This window comes from Tachyglossus aculeatus, chromosome 3 (genome assembly GCF_015852505.1).
Source record: "Tachyglossus aculeatus isolate mTacAcu1 chromosome 3, mTacAcu1.pri, whole genome shotgun sequence".
NCBI lineage: Eukaryota > Metazoa > Chordata > Mammalia > Monotremata > Tachyglossidae > Tachyglossus > Tachyglossus aculeatus.
Window position 1 is genome coordinate 40,265,377 of NC_052068.1, and position 22,632 is coordinate 40,288,008.

The following is a 22,632-nucleotide window of genomic DNA, read 5'->3' on the forward strand; positions in this document are numbered from 1 at the left end:
TATGTTTGGGCCTAAGAGCCAAGCCGGCTATTTGACCAGTTTAAAGAAGGCAAAACAATGTTTCAGATCCTGACATGGGGAGATATGAAGAGAACCCCACTGAAATTTCCTGTGAGTGGTGGGAAGGGAACTAATCAGGGCAGCAGTGCAATTTGAAGTCTTCATCATGTGGTTTCATCATTGTTTCGTCAGCTGCCTCATTGCATTTTCCATCGAAAAGGATACACTGGTCTCTACTCTTCCAGATGCCCTAGGAAAAGTGCCTTTCTTGGGATAAGAGGGAAAACACATCCAGCTTGGGGCTCTTCCTGACTGAACTTCACACCCAGGAACACAGCTTATATCTACTCCTGTGCTTAGAACAGTGCTTGTCTTGTAGTAAGCACTTAACAAGAGAACATACTGACTCTTTCAAAAGTCACAATTTTGATCTCATAATGATCTCACCATCAATTAGTGATTTTTATTGAGCTGCCTGTGTACGGAGCTGTGTACTAAAGGCTGTATGAAGCTATGTCCAGAAAATCCAGGGCTGGGACTCAACCACCAGTCTTGCCCCATGGGTGTGGGGCAAAGAGGTTTCCTTTCCCACTCCCACCAGAAGTGTGCTTGCCTTCTTGTGCCAGATCTCCGCAGGTTGGGAAGAAGTGGCTCCAGGTTTCTTTAATTTTCCAAGTAGAAAATAAAATTAGTTGGGAGCAGTACACAGCATTCTGTGGCCTGCGTTTCATAGCCAAACTTTAGTTTCAAGTTATGGCTGATTTTTTTTTTTTTCAGTTTGTTTGGGAAGAATAAACTTGGATATTTGGGAATGCCAATTCTAGCTCAGTTTTTTCCAGTATGATCTCTTCCAACGTGCTCAGTTTGCTTATGGAATTCACCCAGGGGCAGTTCTGTTGCTCTAGAAAACCAAGTGGTAGCAGCTGTTTTCAGATGTTGAAGTTTACTCTTGTGCTTGCTCTTGAATGAAGGCCGACCTAGATGTCCTCAAGTCAGAAGTGATCTTTTCAAGCAATCTATCCTATAGACTCAGTTTCCTGAATTTTCAGGCTTTGCCTTTCAGGATTAAGTAACCCAGAAGGACCTGGGTACTACTCTGGACACCACCATTTGTTTGAGAGTAACGTTGGGAAAGTTACTTAACTTCTCTGTGCCTCATCAGTTACCTCACCTGTAAAATGGGGATTAAGACTGAACTCCATGTGGGACATGGGCTGTGTCCAACCAGATTATCTGCCCGGCCTTGGGAATCAGAGGTCGTGGGTTCTAATCCCAGCTCTGCCACTTGTCAGCTGCATGACCTTGGGCAAGTCACTTAACTTCTCTGTGCCTCAGTTACCTCATCTGCAAAATGGGGATGAAAATTGTGAGCCCCACATGGGACAATCTGATTACCTTGTATCTACTCTAGCACTTAGAACAGTGCTTGGCACAAAGTAAGCACTTAACAAATACCAACATTATTATTATTATTACCCCAGTGCTTAGTACAGTATCTGCCACATAGTAAGCACTTAACAAACACCCCGAAAAATAGTAACTAAAATGCCTAATTGCATGTGTGCTTTGTTTTCTCAATCATTTTGGAGAAATAAGCTATCAAGGAGGTATCTGACCATATTGCTCTTGCAAGTGATTTATCATTTGGAAAATAAAACACTTAAATCCTGCCAATCGATACCGTATGCATTTATGGACAGAGACTTTGTGTAGTAATATAAATCAATTAATCATATTTATTGAGCGCTTAGTTTGTGCCGGGCACTGTACTAAACATTTGGTCAAGTATGACCCAACAATATAACAGACACATTCCCCACCCACAGTGAACTTACAGTCTTGAGGATCAGTCTGGGGCCTATATTCTTAAAAATTTCAACAAATACAAAGATAGTTAAATGGAATGATGAACAGCTATACAATCATATAATAACACATCTGGCAGGAATATCAAGAAATCCTCTGGCCCAGCCCACTGCCTCAAGTGAACTGATTGGCTGAATGTTCCAGGATAGATAATCTGCCCTTAAAGGTCCTCTGGAAAAGACACTATACAAATTCCTTTTGGAACTTCAAACTTAGCTTTCTTCCCTTTCTTTTCTTTTATGGCGGGGAAACTGCCTTTAGAAAAGGCATGAAAAAAGCGCAGTCTCCTTAGAAACAATTTTGTACTGTACCCTGCCATTACCTAGACTTCATAGGGCCCGTTCAAAGGTTTGTATGTGTGCTTATGAACAGAGGAAATTAATCTCTTGGGCTTCTTAAAAATATTTCACATTTCCTCTGGACTTTGTTTCTGTTCCTTCAAATAAAGTCTGCTGTTGAGGCAGTAACTTCTGGCTTCAACCATGGAAAAATGGTTGCTGCATCTGTTTACTTTTTGTTTTTGGCATTTCCTGCAAGAGACAGGAAGATGAAAAAATAACTTACTTTTTGACATTTACTCCATCCAGTAAGAGGAACTTGTGCACTTTAACCAAACAAGTTCTGCTTAAATAATCAGGCATCCTTTTGATTCTAACCATCTCCTCCTACTCAGATTTTCCTGAAAAGCACCTTGATCTTACATGCCATTAAGTGGCCTCAAAGGTGGGGCCTCATTTAAAAGTTAACCCAAGACACTTGGGTGTTATTTTTTTTTTCCAGTGGGATCATTCTAAGGAGTGAATGTGGAGTTTTAATCATTAATGCTAATTGTTTCGTTTTCATCATCAGGCATCTGGAATCTTTATCATCAAGCCTTTATCCAAGTGCCCACAGGCGCTGCTTCTTGAAGGTGATTTTTATCTCCTGAAATTTATTATTGTGAAAGTTAAACATGAACAGAATACTGGGTGCCCTTGTGGTTCTATTTGTGCTAAAGAGTTTATGTTGGGAATAAGTTATTCCAGTGGGTGTAGTCTTTCTTTTTTCTTGCCAAATGCAGTATAAAACAGGATTTCTGTCCACTGCAGGAGGGTAATGGGGAGTGATTGACAAATTGGTGTTGGAGCTGAACTCCCCGACTTCCTCATTCCAGGATTTCAAGGAGGATTGAGAGTTTCCAGTCAGGGCTGAAAAGACCTATGATGGTGGCTTTCTGCTATACCTACCGCCTTCCAGTCCTTATCTTACCTAAAGCCCCTGTCTCCTTTTCATCATCACACTCAAAATAAAAAGTGTGGCAAATCACTGACTCTTAGCTCAAGGAACTATAAGTGTCAGGTAAAACTAAATCACTTTTTCCAGTTTTTTTCCAGGATTGCTTTGGTTATGGTCTCTCTTGCTCAGCTTCCATCCTGATTGCTTTCTCTGCCTCTCAGCCATGGGGTAACGAAAATACTCCTTTCTCAAGTTCACTCAATGCCCTCAGTAGTAGCAGAGAAAGGAGGTATAAAAATCCTTAAATGTAAGACTCCTTCTCCCTCTTAAGTTGGTATTGGGAGAAAAGTGTTCTTGAAACGCTCTGGGCTCATGGATTAAAAGTACACACATTCAATTCATTCATTCATTCAATTGTATTTATTGAGCGTTTACGGTGTGCAGAGCACTGTACTAAGCGCATCTGATCCTCACTATAGCAGTGAAGAAAAGTCAAAATCCATGTCAAATTAATTAAGTTTATACTCATTCAATCGTACTTATTGAGCACTTACTGTGTGCAGAGCACTGTACTAATATGGTAAAAGGGGAGGGTTGTATTCAAGACCAAATAACAGTAACACCACACCATTCCGCAGTTTTTGAAAAAGCACTGAAAACAAGAGAGTTCCCTTTTCCAAAAGTGCCACGTCCTCATGGGAGCCTGAATTCTGAATCAACAAGGAACTTGTTCTTTCCATAGAAATAGGGTTTTTCCATTCAGATACAGAATCACCCTCTTAGAAACAAATAAGAAAACAGATTGTGGAAATTGGTGTTTCAAAGTTGTTGTCAGGAAGAACACTTGAAGTAAACAATCTAGTGAGTGGCCCTTGCCGTTTGAGAGATCTAGAGTGAGTTTTTACAGCATACGGTGAACAGAGGTGATTGTGAATCTTACATTTTGAGAGATGTGGAGATGAGAACTGAACGTGGTTCTCTGAAGCATCAGGTTGGGGAATAGACCTTACAGAAGGTCTCTGTAAAATGACCTGTAAGTACAGGTCGGTGGACCTGTAAGTACTTGGGAACCTAAAAAACCTTAATAAACTTTCTGTGATTATTCCAAGACAGCAGTACCAGCATATGACCACATGCACTAATGAGGTAGGCCATATTAATTTGTATTTATTGTGTTCATTCACAACTGGATCAAATGTTTTGATTCTTCATACTTTTCAACCTCATCTCCACCCAGACTTCTTTCTCCATTTTTCCTATTTTGTCTCTTTGCCTCTTCACTCCACCCTACTGCTATTTTGCTATTCAGTGGCCTATACTTTTCTTCCCTCTCATCCCCCCAATTCTTCTTGTCACTGCCCACCTTCTCCCTATTCTGTACTTTCCTTTCCAACACTTTCTCTACTCTTCTCCCCTTCCAAAAGCTCCAAAAGTCAGCATTATAGCCATCACTGGGTTTACGGAAACAATCAGTCAATCAATGGCATTTATAGAGCGCTTACTGTGTACTTTAACTGCTTGGGAGAGTACAATATAACAGACACAGTCCCTGTCCACAAATGGTACTTGTTAAGTACTTACTATGTGCCAAGCTCTGTTCTTAGTGCTGAGGAAGATAAAACTTACTCAGGTTGGACAGAGCCCCCGTTCCACATGGGGCTCACAGTCTAAGTAAATAATAATAATGATGGCATTTCTTAAGCGCTTACTACGTGCAGAGCACTGTTCTAAGTGCTGAGGGGGGGCACAAGGTGATCAAGTTGTCCCACATAGGGCTCACAGTCTTAATCCCCATTTTACAGATGAAGTAACCGAGGCTCAGAGAAGTTAAGTGACTTGCCCAAGGTCACACAGCAGACATGTGGCGGAGCGGAATTCGAACCCATGACCTCTGACTCCAAAGCCCATGCTCTTTCCACTAGGCCATGCTGTTCATCAAGTGCCGTTCATTTATTTACATCAATACATCACCAGAGAAGCAGCATGGCTCAATAATATTTATTATATTAAATATTAATAATATTTATTATTATTTTTATTGTATTTGTTAAGCACTTACTATGTGCCAGGCACTGTACTATGCACTGGGAGTATATACAAGGTAATTGGATTGGACACATTCCCTGTTCCACACTGGGCTCACAGTCTTAATTCCCATTTTACAGATGAGGGAACTGAGGCACAGAGAACTAAAGTGACTTGCCCAAGGTCACACAGCAGACTCATGTAGAACTGGCATTAGCACCCAAGTCCTTCTGACTCCTAGGCCTGTGCTCTATCCATTAGACCATGCTTCTTCCCCAGGGGTATGTTTGAGAACACACAAAAAAAGCTGAATTCTTGGACATTAACAAATGACATCAAATTGATCTGTGAAAACGCTATTAAAACTGTCCCATTTGTTGCATGGCAGATGCAAAAAAGAAAGGTTTTTAACACAAAAAATTAGGGGGCTACTAGATTCTTTTGTGTCTTCAGTATTCTTGCATAGGCCTTGGGCAATTATTTAATCCCTCTGTGCCTCAGTTTCCTCATGTGTTAATAAGGATAAATTCCCTGCTCCCCCTACATTTTAATAATAAAGATGGCATTTATAAAGTGCTTACTATGTGCAAAGCACTGTTCTAAGCACTGGGGAGGTTACAAGGTGATCAGATTGTCCCACAGAGGGCTCAGTGTATTAATCCCCATTTTCCAGATGAGGTACCTGAGGCCCAGAGAAGTTAAGTGACTTGCCCAAAGTCACACAGCTGACAATTGGCAGAGCCGGGATTTGAACCCCTGACCTCTGACTTCAAAGCCCGTGGTCTTTCCACTGAGCCACACTGCTTCTTAGCCATATTGTATTTTAGACTGTGAGCTCCATGTTGGAGGGAGACTGTATCTGATCTGATTCCTCTGTATCACCCTCAGCACTTAGCCTGATGCTGGACACATAGTAAGTGCCAAATAAATAACACAACATTATGTGATGTTCTGAATGCCATAATAAATGATTAACTATTCTGTAAATAAAATGTATTCGCTTGCACAAAGTGGGTGGGATGTAGGGTGAACAAACCTCACATTCAATCAATCAATCAGTCATATTCATTGAGGCTTACTGTATGTAGGGCAATGTACTAAGCGCTTGGGAGAGTACATTGTAACAAAGTTGGCAGAAATACCATGAATTCAAGAACACTAGTATCTTTCTTCCATTGCTTCAAAGGGACAATGTCTTTGTTTCTTCTCCTCCTATTCAGTGCAGCAGACTGAAAGAAGGAGAGACATACTCCTTGTCCAAAATGAGCTTGCACGCTAATAAGGGAGACATACAAAAGTATTTGCAAAAAGAATAGTCAGAGCAAATACTTGAATGTAGAATTGAACAAACATGTATGCATGTTCTGAGTATATATTCTAGAGATAGCTCTTATGCAACTTGGTGTGTCAGGAATAATAAGGGAAAACCTATTGGAGGAGATAGGTTTTTAGGAGGGTTTTGAACATGGGGGAAAATTTGGTCTGTCAGATTTGGGGGTCGGGGGTTAGGGTGGGGGTGGAGATTTGATTCATTCAACTGTATTTATTGAGCACTTATTATATGTAGAGCGCTTGAGGAAATACATTGCAGCAATAAAGAGAGACAATTACAGCCCACAGCTAGCTCCAGTCTAGAGGCTGGGAGACAGACATCAATACAAGTAAACAGTTCCTGGGTGGGGACCAAGGACCAGCTGGAATGAAGATTGAGCCTGTGGAATCGAGATTAAGGTGTTGTTTAAAGGGTAGCTTGGGAAGCAATGGGAAGAGTTAGCTGTGGAGTAGCAGGTGAAGAGAACAAGCTCTCTAAGGTTGGGGGGAGTGGTGGAGTGGTGAAGTCAGCTGTGCGGAGTTTTTGCTTGTTAAGAAGGGAACTTGGAAGCCAATGGTGGCTTTTGAAGATTGGAGAGATGTTTGAAGAAGATGATCCATGCAGCAGCAGGTAGTGTAAGTTGGGGAAGGAGAATGACCAGGGGCAGAGATCAGAGAAGAGAATAGTTTAGCAGGAAATTTGACCACAACTTGGGACAGCATGGTTGTTGTTCAGGAGGAGAGGGGAAGGATCTGGGAAACCTTGTGATGGAGGAAGTGGTAGGATTTGGCAGATTGAAGGTTAGAGCTGAAAGGCAGTGAGGAGTCTCACACTACATTTGAAATTTCTGGAGCATTAATGGTTCCAGATGCGATCTCAAACTGGACGCTGACCCCTGAGACTCTGACATTTTTCTGGACAATGAGGGCCCTGGTAACTGACATTTTAGTTACATAACCTGGAAGCTTTCTATGTATCCTTTTCCATCTGAAGTTCCAATAGAGATGTTGTGGGGATATCATTTGGCAACTTAGAAATTGAAGAACATTTAAATGAATGTAAATTTCAATTTCAGACGGAAATATATGCCAATTAGGTGTGTTGTCGGGGGTTCATCCCAAAAGAACAAAACATGTTACCTTGCGCAATGGAATAGCAGTGTTGCCTAGGGGATGGAGATGGGCCTGAGAGTCAGAGGATCTGGGTTCCGATCCTGCCTCCTTCAACTGCCTGCTGTGAGACCTTGGACAAGTCAATCAATCAGTAAATCATATTTATTGCACACTTACTGTGTGAAGAGCACTGTACTAAGCTCTTGGGAGAGTACAACTTAAAAGAATGGGTAGACATGTTCCCTGCTCACCAGGAACTTACTATCTGTAGAAGTCATTTAATTTCTCTCGGCTTCATTTTCCTCAACTGTAAAATAGAGATCAGATTCCTGTTCTTTCTTCCTCTTAGACTGTGCACCCAGTGTGGAACAGCAGTTGTGTCTGATATGCATATAATGATAATGGCATCTATTAAGTGCTTACTATGTGCAAAGCACTGTTCTAAGCACTGGAGAGGTTACAAGGTGATCAGGGTGTCCCACGGGGGGCTCACAGTTTTAATCCCCATTTTACTGATGAGATAACTGAGGCACAGAGAAGTTAAGTGACTTGCCCAAAGTCACACAGCTGACATTTGGCAGAGCGGAATTTGAACCCATGACCTCTGACTCCAAAGCCCGTGTTCTTTCCACTGAGCCAAGCTGCTTCTCTATGCTACCCAGGTGCTTAGTACAGTGCTTGGTACAACCTAAATGCTTAACAAATACCACTATTATTATTTTGATGATTATCCTATGACCATATCAAGCTTCATTCATTCAATCATATTTATTGAGTGCTTACTGTGTGCAGAGCACTTTACTAAGCTTTTTGCAGAGGTAGAAAGAATGCACCCATTAATCAGAGGTGCCTGAGTAGAAATGGGTTTTGGAAGGGCTTAGGGGTAAGTGGTGGAGTTAAGTTCTTTACAGAGGCACTTGGGGAAAGTTAGAAACAAAAGAGGCACACTGCTGTCAACTTTCCTGCTGTGGGGAAATTAAAGGACAAAGGTCTCTTTTTTGAATATTGGTGTTTGGTGAAGAGTAGGCAAACAGTCACAAGCCTTGCATGTTTGCTGCATTTCTTTATGGCATTTGTTAAACGTTTACTACGTGCCTGGCACTGTATTAAGCACTGAGATAGGTACAGGCTAATCAGGTTGGACATAGTTCATGTCCCACATGGGGATCACAGTATTAATCTCCATCTTACAGACGAGGTAAGAGGCACAGAAAAGTGAAATGACTTGCTCAAGGTCACATAGCAGACAAGTGATAGACCTAGTAGTAGAAAGCAGGTCCTTCTTTCTCTCAGGCCAGTACTCTAGCCACTAGACCATGCTGCTTTTCATGCTGCATTCCACTTGCCATCCTTTTTTTCATACTAGGAAGCTTTTTCTGAGCCAGAGCTCGCATCCTTTGGCAGGCACTTCCCTAGTTTCTCTGTCACTTGGTTAAGCTGCAGATGTGGGAGACCAGCCATGATATTTCCTCAGAATAAGTGACAATATAATAGTAAGTGGCCTTGCCACTTCATGGGTTTGCACTTTCTCTTGGAAAATGTGTGGCACCTTTTTCATTAGGAGAGTGGAATTAGAGTATCATGTCATCACACAGTCAATTCTCAAGGCTGTTGAGTCATTTGAGAAATGTCTGTTACTACATACCTTGAGAAGGCCTATTGTCACAAGGGGACTGCTCCTACAACGTCTTGTTCCGATAAGGATGCTCCTGATATTCATTAGAGTCTTCAGGAGATTGATGATGAAGAGGTGAACTCATGAGGTCAGACATCAACTCAAGAACCTAAGTCACCTTCATTATTTTCTCTCCATGTCTGTTCCCGCCCTTCTAGCCTGCTATTTTTAATTTAGAAGGAAAAATTATGAAGAGCTATATGAGCCTGTTTAAGGTCCAAATTCACAGAACCACAATGCCATAGAAAGAAAAGAAGATCCTTCTCTTTCTCTAAGCATTTTCTTAGAATTGCTAGACATCACTGAAGATTCTGTTATGCCTACATCCCTGACAATTAGCCATTCAAGGAGTGGTGACCTGCTTTCTTTTGTGCTCCAGTAGTAGCAAAGGTTGTGCCTATGGAGTTTTTGTAAAGGGAAAATTGTTTCCAAGGATTTTCCCTTTAGAACCACCTCGATGACAAAAACTCACTTCTATACTGCTCCCGATTGTTGCCTAGGGAATGCGAAACCCAGTTTGCTTCTTCCCTAAAACTAGTTGTTTTGACCCCCTTGACTCCATTCCAAACAGTTAAAAATAAAATCCTCAAACTCTCCCTCCTTTGCTCCCACTGTTTCTTCTTTCCCCCTAGACTTTCAAACAGGGAGAAGTTGCTCTGAAGTTTACCAACCTTGTGTTCTGTGACACATCCTGTTCACAAACCTTCCCACTTCAATCAGTGATTCAATCCTTAATATATGTTGAGCACCTAACTTGTGCTGGGTACTCCATTAAGTGTTTGGGGGAGTAGAGAAGAATTAGTAGATGTGATCCCTGTCTTAAAGGAATTTGCAGTCTATCAGGACTGGTGGACAATAAAATAAATCACTGATAGGAATTAGTAGGGCATATGACTTACACATGTAGGTATTGTGGATGTTTATGAGTACTTATGTGCTTAAGTGGCTGTTGGAAATCTTGCAGATTGGGTGAGATTACAAATGAATGAGGGATGACCTCCTGGAGGAAATGAACTCTTAAAAGGGCTTTGCTGATGGGGGCTGCTGTGGTCTATCAGATATGGTAGATAAAATCGTGGGAGTGGAATGATTGTTATTTAGGAAGAAAAGGGGACCCAGAATCCAGCCATGAAGGACAATGAGCATTAGGAGATGGGAGGCAGAGAAAGAGTAGTCAGAAGATAGAAAGATCACCTAATTAATCAATCAGAGGGTCTTTATTGAACACTTACTATTCTTGGAGCATTGTACTAAGTGCTTGGGATAGTTCAATGCAGTAGAGTTCTTAGACACAAACCCTGTCCTCCAGGATCTTATAGAGTAGTGGGAAAGACAGATAAAATAAATTTTACAGATAGGGGAAACAGAAGTGTATAAGGATATATATATATATATATATATATATATATATATATATATATATATATATATATATATCAGTGCTGTGGGGTGGGGATAGGGTAACAAAAAATAAAGAAAGAAAAAATTCTAGAAGCTAAAGAGTCCTAGAGGAATGAGCATGGGCCTCGGAGTCAGAGGACCTGGGTTTTAATCCTAGTTCTGCCACTTGTCTGCTGTATGACTTTGGGAAGTCACTTAACTTCTCTGTGCCTCAGTTTCCTTATCTATAAAATGAGGATTAAATCCTACTCCCTCCTACTTAGAGTTTGAGCCCATTGCGAGACAGGGACTGTATCCAACCTGATTATCATGTATCTATCCCAGTACTTAGTACAGTGCTTGGCAATTGCTAAGAATCATTTGACTATTTTTTATTATTATTATCATTATTAGGAACCATAGCAGTAAAACTAAAGTTACATAGGAGAAGGACATGATCCTCTGTGTCCAAGACATACTACGGATAGGGTGTTCCTGCTGTTTCATGCAAGAATATCAGCACTTCCAACTCCATGGACCCCAACCCCAAGCTCCTTAGGTCAGCTCTTTTAGGGCTTTCTTCCTTGATGAAGGAGAATAGGGTCCGCTTGCTTGCTTGCTTGCTTGGATGATTCAAGTAAAGATGTTGTCTGTTGGTTCCATAACTACAAATGGTTTGATTCTCCACTTGGTGTCATCTCATGTTCTCTGAGGAAACAGTGCGAGAGCCACACACAAGCTGGGGGATAATAGTAATAGTAATAATTATTATAGTATTTGTTAAGAGCTTACCATGAGCCAAGCACTGTTCTAAGTGCTGGGGTAGATTCAAGGTAATCAGGTTGTCCCACGTGGGGCTCACAGTCTTAATCCTCATTTTGCAGATGAGGTAGCTGAGGCACAGAGAAGTTAAGTGGCTTGCCCAAGGTCACCCAGCGGACAAGTGGCGGAGCCTGGATTAGAACCAAGTCCTCTGACTTCCAAGCCTGTGCTCTTTCCACTAAACCACGCTTCTTTCAAAAAGTTGAAAAGATTTGCTACAGTTTGGCTTTAAAACACTCAGTCACCTTGACCTCTCTTCTGTCACCTTGCTACACTTCTACTACAACCCAGTCTGCTCACTTTACTCTTCCAATGCTAACCTTCTCACTGTATCTCAATCTCATCTATCTTGCTGCAGACCTCTCTCCCACATCCTGCCTCTGGCCTGGAATGCTCTCCCTCTTCATATCTGACAGACAGTTACTCACCCCGACCCATTCAAAGCCTTATTCAAGGCACACCTCCTCCAAGAGGCCTTCCCTGACTAAGCCCTCCTTTCCTCTTCTCCCACTCCCTTCTCACTGCTTTGACCTGCTCCCTTTAATTCCCCCTCCTGGGCCTACGGCACCTATGTATGTATCTGTAATATTATTTATTTATATTATGTCTGTCTCCCCCTCTAGACTGTAAGCTAACTGTGGGCAGGGAAATGTCTGTTATATTGTTCTCTCCCTAGTGCTTAATACAGTGCTCTGCACACAGTAAGGGCTCAATAAATACGATTGACTGTCTGCCTTGATTTAGAGTAAACTGCCATTCACTTTCTATTTATTAATCTCAACTCAAGGGAAAACCAGATTTTTTTGTGATATATAAATAAAGAGATACCTATACGTGTGTGATTATGTGTGTGTATATCTCTGTGTAGGACATTAAGAAAACTAGTCACTCATCCCTTAGAGTTCTGTTCTTCCTACAGCTCTTTCTGTTGGTCATTTCTAGGAAGATTACCCTGAAATGAATGTAGTGAGTCAGGCAGATTCACAAAGCCGATATACAAATCTGCCAGAGACCCCCTCCAGCAATGGAAAAAGTTGGTTTTGCTTAAACCTCCCATGATAAATTCTCATTCATGTTTCTGTTGTTTTCTGTGGAATGGAGAACCAGTTTGGTATCATTTTAACTTGATCAGCAACCTGAGAGAACTGTTTTCTTCTGCTTGGAATGTGTTTCTCTCAATCCGAAGAAGTTTGCCAGAACAGAATCCCTTTGGGGCTCAGATTCTAAATATGCATATTACTGCAGTAGCAAAATCATCCCCATTTCTCCGTTACGCTTTATAATAATTCATGTTTCCGGCCATTCATGTGGACATAATTAATTGTCCTCCTAGAAAACACAGTGGGTGGAATAGAGTGCACTGTGAGTGGAAAAGAGTTAGGGTAGACCCCTGGAATTTTTTGGAGCTCAGAGAGTGTGGCCATTTGTACAGTTTTATCCTAGACAGCCTGGTTTTTAACTGGTGTGTCCCCTCCGGCACTGGCATCTCGACAGATGCCCTTATGTCTAGTGGTTTTATTTTTAAACATTCAGCCTCCCTGGGTCTTGGCATCTTCCACCAATTCTAGAGCCTGAAGGTGGAGCCCATGATTTCAGGGACCTGGGAGGGGGATGCAGTGGCTCGGTAATAATGGAGAGGATTAAGTGTCCACTCAATAATTTGTCCTGTAACTCTAGTCAATCAGTCAGTCAGTTTGCCAATCGTATTTATTGATCTTCCGCAAAGAAACTTGTTGTGTATGTCCTCATGATGCCGTTATATAACATGTAGAGAAGCAGCGTGGCTCAGTGGAAAGAGCCTGGACTTTGGAGTCAGAGGTCATGGGTTCAAATCCCGACTCTGCCAACTGTTAGCTATGTGCCTTTGGGTACATCACTTCATTTCTCTGTGCCACAGTTACCTCATCTGTAAAATGGGGATTAAAACTGTGAGCCCCCTGTGGGGTAATCTGATCACCTTGTAACCTCCCCAGCGCTTAGAACAGTGCTTTGAACATAGTAAGCGCTTAACACATACCATCATTATTGTCATCTCCCAAACATATATGTATTAGAAGAAAGATAATTGTAGTTCATTCTGCTTCCCAGACTAAGCCCCACTTTTCCTAAGCTCCCACTCCCTTCAGCGTCACCCTTACTTGCTCCCTTTGCTCTTCCCCGTTTCCCCACCCCACAGCACCTACACGTATGTATATATCTATAACTCTGTTCATTTATATCGATTCCTGTTTACTTGTATAAAAGTCTGTCTCCCTGCCTCTAGACTGTGAGCCCATTGTGAGCAGGGATTATCTCTCTTTATTTCCTGTATTGCACTTTCCAAGCACTTAGTGCAGTGCTCTGCACATAGTAAGTGCTCGATAAATACAATTGATTGAACGAATGAAAGAATGTTTATCTCTCCTCTCATGAGGCTATTGTTCTCTCAGCTGAATTGACCAGAAGAAAGCAAAACTGAGTAGCAGCATGGCTTAGTGGAAAGAGCCCGGGCTTGGGAGTCAGAGGTCGTGGATTCTAATCCCGGCTCCACCACTTGTCAGTTGTGTGACTTTGGGCAAGTCACTTCACTTCTCTGTGCCTTACTTACCACATCTTTAAAATGGGGATCAAGAATGTGGGCCCCAAGTGGGACAACTTGATCACCTTATAATCTCCCCAGCACTTAGAACAGTGCTTGGCACACAGTAAGTGCTTAACAAATGCCAACATTATTATTATTAAAGCACAAGGAGTAGCAGAATTAACCCCAGGTAAAGTAGTTGGATTCAAGCATGGCTCACTGAAATCAAAGTTTGGAATTTTTTAAAAATGATGTTCTTTTGGAATAGTTGCTAATGCATATTACTCTTTTTCTCTGTAACTTGCTCATTGTTAAATGGCATATGTGGAAGCCAAATCAAAATTTTCTGACTTTAACACAATTCTTTATTTTTGCTAGCATTCCAGAGAATCCTAAATTATTTTCTCCAGGAAAATAGCCACTGTCCTCAATCACTGAATCTAGTGAAGGATTGCAGTAAGCTCTCTGGGTGCTGGGAGCCAGTTGCTTTGAGGGGACTGGGAATAACTAGCATCTTCCATCATGGGAAGCAGCTGGGCCTAGTGGGAAGACCACAGGCCTGGGAATCAGAGACCTGGGTTGCAATCCTGGCTCTGCCTTACACTTTACCTGCTGTGGGACCTCGGGCAAATCACTTTACACCTGCAAAAATAGAAATCCAATACCTTTTCTACTTACTTAGACTGTGAGCCCCACTACTTTCTAGACTGTGAGCCCACTGTTGGGTAGGGACCGTCTCTACAGGTTGCCAACTTGTACTTCCCAAGCGCTTAAGTAGAGTGCTCTGCACACAGTAAGTGCTCAATAAATACGATTGATTGATTGATTGATTCTTGTCTTATGCTGTCGAGTCATCTCCGACCTTTAGCGACTCCATGAACATCTCTCCCAGAATGCCCCACCTCTGTCTGCAATCGTTCTGGTAGTGGATCCATCGAGTTTTCTTGGTAAATATACAGAAGTTGTTTACCATTGCCTTTTTCCACACAGTAAAAACAAATACCCAGCCTTGACTCTCTCCCAAGCAGCTGCTGCCCAGCATAGTGAATTTTGACTTGTAGCAGATTGTCTTTCACTCTCTAGACACTGCCCAAGCTAGGAATGGAATGGGTAGGCCTCTGCTTGACTCTTCCTCCCTTAACCGAAACTGGTAGAGTACTGGAAACTCTGCAGGTGCGATCCTAAGATGGGAGACCCGCGTGGTAACTGATTATCTTGTTACCCCAGTGCTTCATATAGTACCTGGCATATAGTAAGCACTTAAGAATTATATTTATTATTATTAGTAGTAGTTGAGCCCACTGTTGGGTAGGGACTGTCTCTATATGTTGCCAACTTGTACTTCCCAAGCACTTAGTACAGTGCTCTGCACACAGTAAGCGTTCAATAAATATGATTGATTGATTGATTAATAGTAGTATTACTAATGTTCAGTTTATTTGAGTGCTACAGAATTTGGATTCAAATTCTCAGAGCTTCTTCTTAGTTCTTGGAATATCTAGTCTTGCTCTGAATCCAGGAATAGTCTCCCTGAACAATGAATTAATAACTTCAACATTTCTTTGCAGCAGTATGAGCTTGCTAGTTGATAGCAACTGAGCCAACATTAACCTGAAATAACTGCATATTTAGGTTTGTCCAGTGTCTATGCAAATGTTAGAGAAATTTGAAACGTAATGAAACAATCATTGGAAGCAAGATTGTTACTGAAAAAGCAAGATTGTTATTTGCAATTATATTGGTGCTACTAAAGCCCATTTCCCTTTCCTTATCATTTCCCATGAAAAGGTTCTTCATAAAAAAATAATAGAACTTATTTACAGCATTTTTTTTGAGAATTGCTATTGGTGAGGGTTTTCTTTTCGTGTAGAAAAAAACTTCAATAACCAACATAACAAAAATGGCATTGGGTTCAAAATAAACACAAACAGAATTTTCTGAAGTTCTTCCATATTGATTGTTCAGTGGATTATGAATCCTCAAATTTCAGTTCAGAATTGTTTGTTTTACTGTAGATTCCTGTTATACTCAGGAGAATCTATTGGTTCTTAAGGTATTGCATTTTCTTCTGAGAGCCATAACAAAGTGTATTTCAAAGGAGACTAATATGCAACAATAAAGAAAACAACACTGTTGGTGTATAAGGATAAACAGAAATATATATCTGTAGTGAAAGCATAATCCCTTTGAGGATTCCCTGTTGTTTAATAATTGGAAAGTAGGAATGATTTCTTTTAATCATGGATCCATCTGAGGCTGAAAATGAAGTGTAACTGATTACAGATGCCACTTATGATGCCATTAAATTATGGCTCCTTGGTGATTGTTAGAAACAGAATGAGAGAGTTGGTTCACACAGAGATAAAACATTTTTTTTTCCCCAAAGCTTTGATGATGAGGTTAGGACAGGTTTTGAAATTTGTTAGGAATGTGTTAAATATCTTGTGTATTCATTCTTAATTAAGTAATAACAAGCCAGCAATTTAATATGAAAAGCCTAACTAGGTTTTCAAGAACTGTACACTGTTTCTGTGTCTACTTGGCAGATCCCTAGATGAGAGAGGAGCCTGTGGAGGCCCTCCTGCAAGCAAAAATAATGATAATGATAATAATAATAGTATGCATTTGTGAAACTTACTATGTACCAAGCCTCATTCTAAATGCTGGAGCAGGAACAGTGTAAACAGATCAGTCAGTCTCTGTTCCACATCTGGATCACAAACTAAGTGAAGCAGCATGGCTCAGTGGAAAGAGCCCGGGTTTAGGAGTCAGAAGTCATGGGTTCTAATCCCAGCCCCGCCACGCATCTGCTGTTTGACCTTGGGCAAGTCACTTAACTTCTCTGAGCCCCAGTTACCTCATCTGTAAAAACGGAGATTAAGACTGTGAGCCCCACATGGGACAACCTGATCACCCTGTATCCCCCCAGCGCTTAGAACAGTACTTTGCACATAGTAAGCGCTTAACAAATGCCATCATTATTATTTTTATTAAGTGGGAGGCAGAACAGGCAATTAAATACCCATTTTAAAGATTAGGAAACTGAAGCACAGCAAAATGAAGTTACTAGCCCAAGATCACACTGCAGACAAGTGGCAGAGCTGGCATTTGAACTCAGATCCTCTGATTTCCAGACCCATGTCTTTCCAGTAGGACACAGTGTTTCTATAATGATGTATCCATTTGCAATCTGAGCAAAATACACCCTCTGAGACTACTGGGAAAGGACTGGCCATTTTCATTTCAGGGAATAGTTGCTATAACTATGAAATGGACCTCTGTTTCTTCCAGGCCACAAAACTTTGAACCCTGACTTAGATGCTCAATGAGGCAGTTTGGAAATCTATAAACCTAAGCTACAGCCTGCTCCTAGAACGGTTACTTCGGTGGATACAAGCTAATCAGGTTGGACACAGTCCATATCCCACATGGATCTCACATTCTTACTCCCCATTTTACAGATGAGTTAACTAAGTACCAGAGAAGCTAAGTGACTTGCCCAAGATCACACAGTAGACAAGTGGCAAAGCCAGGATTTGAATCCAGGTCCTTCTGCCTCCAAGGACCGTGCTCTATCCGATGATCATCAGTGAGGGACAATTCCCACCCACTTGAGACAATGCTCAGAGGAACACAATTTCACTGGGTGATGAGTGCGAAGAGGATGGATAAGGGCTGGTTGGTTATCCAAACAACTACTGTCATGGTGAAATGGATTAGAGGAGGAAGTCAGAACAAATGGATAATATTCTCAAATGATGGGGTCTAGCAGCACTCTGTGGTTAGCATTTGCAATAAACAAGCTAGCCTCAATAAATACAATTGTTTAATCGATTGAAGGAAAGAAGGACCTTATCGGAACACTCAACTTAAAAAAATTCTTCATTTTCATCTCCTTTCCAGTTGTATAGGGTGGGGCAGAGAACACAGTGGGGGAATATAGGGCAGCATATATTTGTGGGTGAAAATCAGAAGGTCATGGGTTCTAAGCCCAGCTCCACCACTTGTGTGCTGTGGGACCTTGGGCAAATCACTTTACTTCTCTGTGCCTCAGTTACCTCATCTGTACAATGGGGATTGAGACTGTGAGCCCCACATGGTACAGGTACAGTGTCCAACCTGATTTTCTTGTATCCACCCCAGTGCTTAGTGCAGTGCCTGGCACAGAGTAAGCATTTAACAAATACCACAATTATTATTATGAAAGAGATGCAGCATCTCTGCTTTAGTTATCTCTCTTCCACCCCCTGGCAATTCCATAGGGGAGAAGGGACAAGGGGGTTGCAGGAAATTCCAAAGAATTAATGTTTGAGTCCTGAGGTTTCATGGCCCAAAGTAAGTCTGGCTGTCCATCTGCACTCTGTTACCAATTAGAAAAACTAAAAATTTCAATTACATAGCTATCTTTTTAATATTTCTTATTGTCTTACGCTATCGAGTTGTTTCCAACCCACAGAGATTCTGTAGACATATAATAATAATAATAATAATGATAGCATTTATTAAGCACTTACAGTGTGCAAAGCACTGTTCTAAGCGCTGGAGAGGTTACAAGGTGATCAGGTTGTCCCATGGGGGGCTCACAGTCTTCATCCCCATTTTACAGATGAGGTAACTGAGGCACAGAGAAGTTAAGTGACTTGCCCAAAGTCACACAGCTGGCAATTGGTGGAGCTGGGATTTGAACCCATGACCTCTGACTCCAAAGCCCATGCTCTTTCCACTGAGTCCAGAATGCCCTACCTCCATCTGCAATCATTCTGGTAGTGTAACCATAGAGTTTTTTTGGTAAAAATATGGAATTGGTTTACCATTGCCTCCTTCCATACAGTGAAATTGAGTCTCCGCCCTCGATTCTCTCCCATGCCAGTGCTGCCCAGCACAGGTGAGTTTTGACTTGTAGCAGATTGCCTTCCACTTGCTAGCCACTGCCCAAGCAGGGAATGGAATATATATGCCTCTGCTTGACTCTTCCTCCCAAACCTGAGACTGGTAGAGTACTGGAAACTCTCCAGCTGCGATCATGAGAGAGTTTTTAATATTTATAATGGACAAATTATTTAATAGAGGTGATTCAAGGGCTAAGTCTGAAAAAAAAATGAAGACCTGAGTTATGAAAGGGAACAGGAAGATGGGAAGGCATGACAGGGAATCAGAGTGTTTTGATTCCTTGCTGCCTGAGAATTGAAAATGTTGCTGTCTAACTTGCCACCTCTGAACGCTCTGATTGACTTGGAGATGGACCCTAAAGGTGTGATTGGCTGGGAAGGCTGGGGCTTGGCAGATGTACCTGTGCTTTCGCCATACCCTTCAACCTCTTCCCACAGCCTGCCCTCCTGGAGGCAGGGGACTATTATGGAAAAAAGCTCTGAGGGGTGAGGGTATGATTGGCAGTTGTCTCCTCCTGCTTGCCTGCCCACTAACTCCAACTATATGGAGCCACAGCCCAGATCATTCTAGTCTGAGTTGGACTAAATCTCCATGATAGTGGGAAGCAGCATGGCCTGTTGGAAAGACCATGGGACTTGGAATCGGAGGATCCTGGTTGTAATCCAAACTCCACTACTTGCCTTCTGTGAGATTTTGAACATGTCACTGAACTTCCCTGTTCCTCAGTTTCCTCATCTGTAAAATGGGGATTCACTATCTTTTCTCCCTCCCCGTTAGACTGGGAGCCCCATGTGAGACAGGGAATGTGTCGGGCCTGATTCTGCTGCTTGTTCCTCAATGCTTAGGACACTGTCACATAGTAAATGCTTAATAAACTCCACAATTATCATTGTGAGCCTGTTGTTGGGTAGGGACCGTCTATATATGTTGCCAACTTGTGCTTCCCAAGTGCTTAGTACAGTGCTCTGAATACAGTAAGTGCTCAGTACATGAATGAATGAATGATTAGGAAGTTAGTCACTGGCTTTCTCTGTATCATCCATACAATGAGTCATTTGGACACTAGACTATAAGCTTCTCAAAGGCAGGAATCATGCCTAGAGAAGCAGTGTTGCCTAATGGACAGAGTACAGAAGTGGGTTCTAATCATGAGAAGCAGTGTGGCTCAGTGGAAAGAGAAGGGACCTTGGAGTCAGAGGTCATGAGTTCAAATTCCGGCTCCGCCAATTGCCAGCTGTGCGACTTTGGGCGAGTCATTTCACTTCTCTGTGCCTCAGTTCCCTCATCTGTAAAATGGGGATTGAGACTGTGAGCCCCACATGGGACAACCTGATCACCTTGTATCCCCCCAGTGCTTAGAACAGTGCTTTGCACACCATATGCGCTTAACAAATGCCATTATTATTATTATTATTATTAATCCCAGCTCCGCCACTTGTCTGCTGTGTGAACCTGGACAAGTCTCTTCTTCTTGCCTCAATTACCTCATCTGTTAAATGTTAAGACAGTGAGCCCCATGTGGGAAAGGAACTCTGTCCAACCCTATTTGCTTGTATCCACCCCAGTGCTTAGTACAGTGCCTGGCACATAGTAAACCCTTAACAAATACTACAGTTATTATTATTGTTATTATAATTAACTCTCCTGTACTCTATCAAGCTCTTCGTACAATACTCTCTGCATCCAGTAAGTTCTCACTACTACAGACAACTGCTGAATCAGACAGCACTAGCCCAGAGTAGTCTAACATCTGTGGCAGAGCGAGGTAAGGGCCAATTGTTGTTATTTCCAGCTGCGTTGAGATCCTGCTATGGATCCATAGTAGCTGGTGGAGTTGGGATGGAAATCTGGGCAACTGACAGCAATAGCAGCAGGGAAAATAGTGGCAGAGAAAAATAAAAGAAACAGCGATGGGCTGCTGCCACCCTAAAGCAGCAGTTACCTCTATTGATGGCATTTAGAGGCTCTATGGGGGGCTGCTTTCAGCTGTAATTGCCCTTAATTTCTCCAGCAACTGATGCTGCTTTGTTCTGAGAGAGACTGTGTTAGCGTGGGGTGGGGCCCCTTATGTGTGTGTGTGTGTGTGTGTGTCTGTCTGTCTGTCTGTCTGTGTGTCTGTGTGAAGTCTTATACATATGTCTGAGAGAGGATCTACGCCTCAATGAGAGCATGTGTCTGCACATGCTATTTCTTTCTCTTTCTTTTTGGCCATCTCTCTCTTCCTCTTAATCAATTTTTCCACTATCTTTCTCTATACAGTATCCCTCTTTGCTCTCTCTTCTCCATTCAGGGTAGAGAGGATTTTGCCGTTGCTGGATTATTGAGAAACATCATGGTCTGGTGGAAAGAGCATGGGCCTGGGAATCAGGGGACCTGGCTTGTAACCTCAGTTCTGCCACTTGTCTGCTGTGTGACCATAAGCAAGTCACTTAAACTTCTCTGTGCCTCAGTTTTCTCACTTGAAGAGTGGGTATTAAAAACTTCTTGTCCTTCCTACTCCCTACTGTAAGTCAATCAATCAGTCAATCAATCGTATTTATTGAGCACTTACTGTGTGCAGAGCACTGTACTAAGCGCTTGGGAAGTACAAGTTGGCAACATATAGAGACGGTCCCTACCCAACAGTGGGCTCACAGTCTAGAAAGGGGAGACGGAGAACAAAACATATACAAGTAAAATAAATAAATAGAGTAATAAATACGTACAAACATATATGCATATATACAGGTTCTGTGGGGATGGGAAGGAGGTAAGGTGGGGGGAATGGAGAGGGGGAGGAGGGGGAGAGGAAGGAGGGGGCTTAGTCTGGGAAGGCCTCCTGGAGGAGGTGAGCTCTCAGTAGGGCCTTAAAGGGAGGAAGAGAGCCAGCTTGGCGGATGTGGGGAGGGAGGACATTCCAGGCCGGGGGATGACACGGGCCGGGGACCGATGGCGGGACAGGCAAAAACGAGGCACGGTGAGGAGATTAGCAGCAGAGGAGTGGAGGGTGCGGGCTGGGCTGGAAAGGACAGAAGGGATGTGAGGTAGGAGGGGGCGATTTGATGGACAGCCTTGAAGCCAAGGGTGAGGAGTTTCTGCCTGATGCGTAGGTTGATTGGTAGCCACAACAGTCCTGTGTGGGACAGGGGCTGTGTCTGATTTTATTATCTTGTATCTACCCCAACATTCAGTATAGTGCTTGTCAAATAGTAAGAACGCAACAAATACCATAATACCTCCCTGCCTCCTGTCTCTCCCCACTCCAGTCCACCTTCCCTCTGCTGCCTGGATCATTTTTCTATAAAAACGTTCAGTTCATGTTTCCCCAATTCTCAAGAAGTTTCAGTAGTTGCCCACCCACTTCCGCACCAAACAGAAACTTCTTACCATGACCTTTAAAGCACTCCATCACCTTGTCCCTTCCTATCGCACCTTCCTGCTTGCCTATTACAATCCAGTCCACAAACTTCGCTCCCCTAATGCCAACTTACTCACTGCACCCTGGTCTCATCTATCTCACCGCTGACCTCTCAAGTCCTACATCCATGCTGAAACACCCTCTCTCTTCATATCTGATAGACAATTAATCTCTGCACCTTCAAAGCCTTATTGAAGGTACATCTTCTCCAAGTGGCTTTCTCTGACTAAGCCCTCATTTCCTCTTTTACCATTCCCTTCTGTGCTGCCCTGATTTGCTCCTTTTATTCACCCCTCCCTCAGCCCCACAGCACTTATGTACATATCCAAAATGTATTTATATTAATGTCTATCTCCTCTCTAGGATGTGAGCTCACTG

The 22,632-nt window shown here is 42.4% G+C and overlaps 1 protein-coding gene and 1 non-coding gene across 3 annotated transcripts in view; one reads left to right on the top strand and one right to left on the bottom strand.

Moving 5' to 3' along the window:
- Positions 1–22,632, top strand: part of PRKG1 (protein kinase cGMP-dependent 1) — a 1,213,342-nt gene that overhangs the window by 207,843 nt on the left and 982,867 nt on the right. The gene's annotated exons all lie outside the window — the stretch shown is intronic.
- LOC119926136 lies at positions 15,021–15,158 on the bottom strand. The gene has a single exon (XR_005450041.1). It is a non-coding gene; the product is annotated as a small nucleolar RNA SNORA7 (small nucleolar RNA).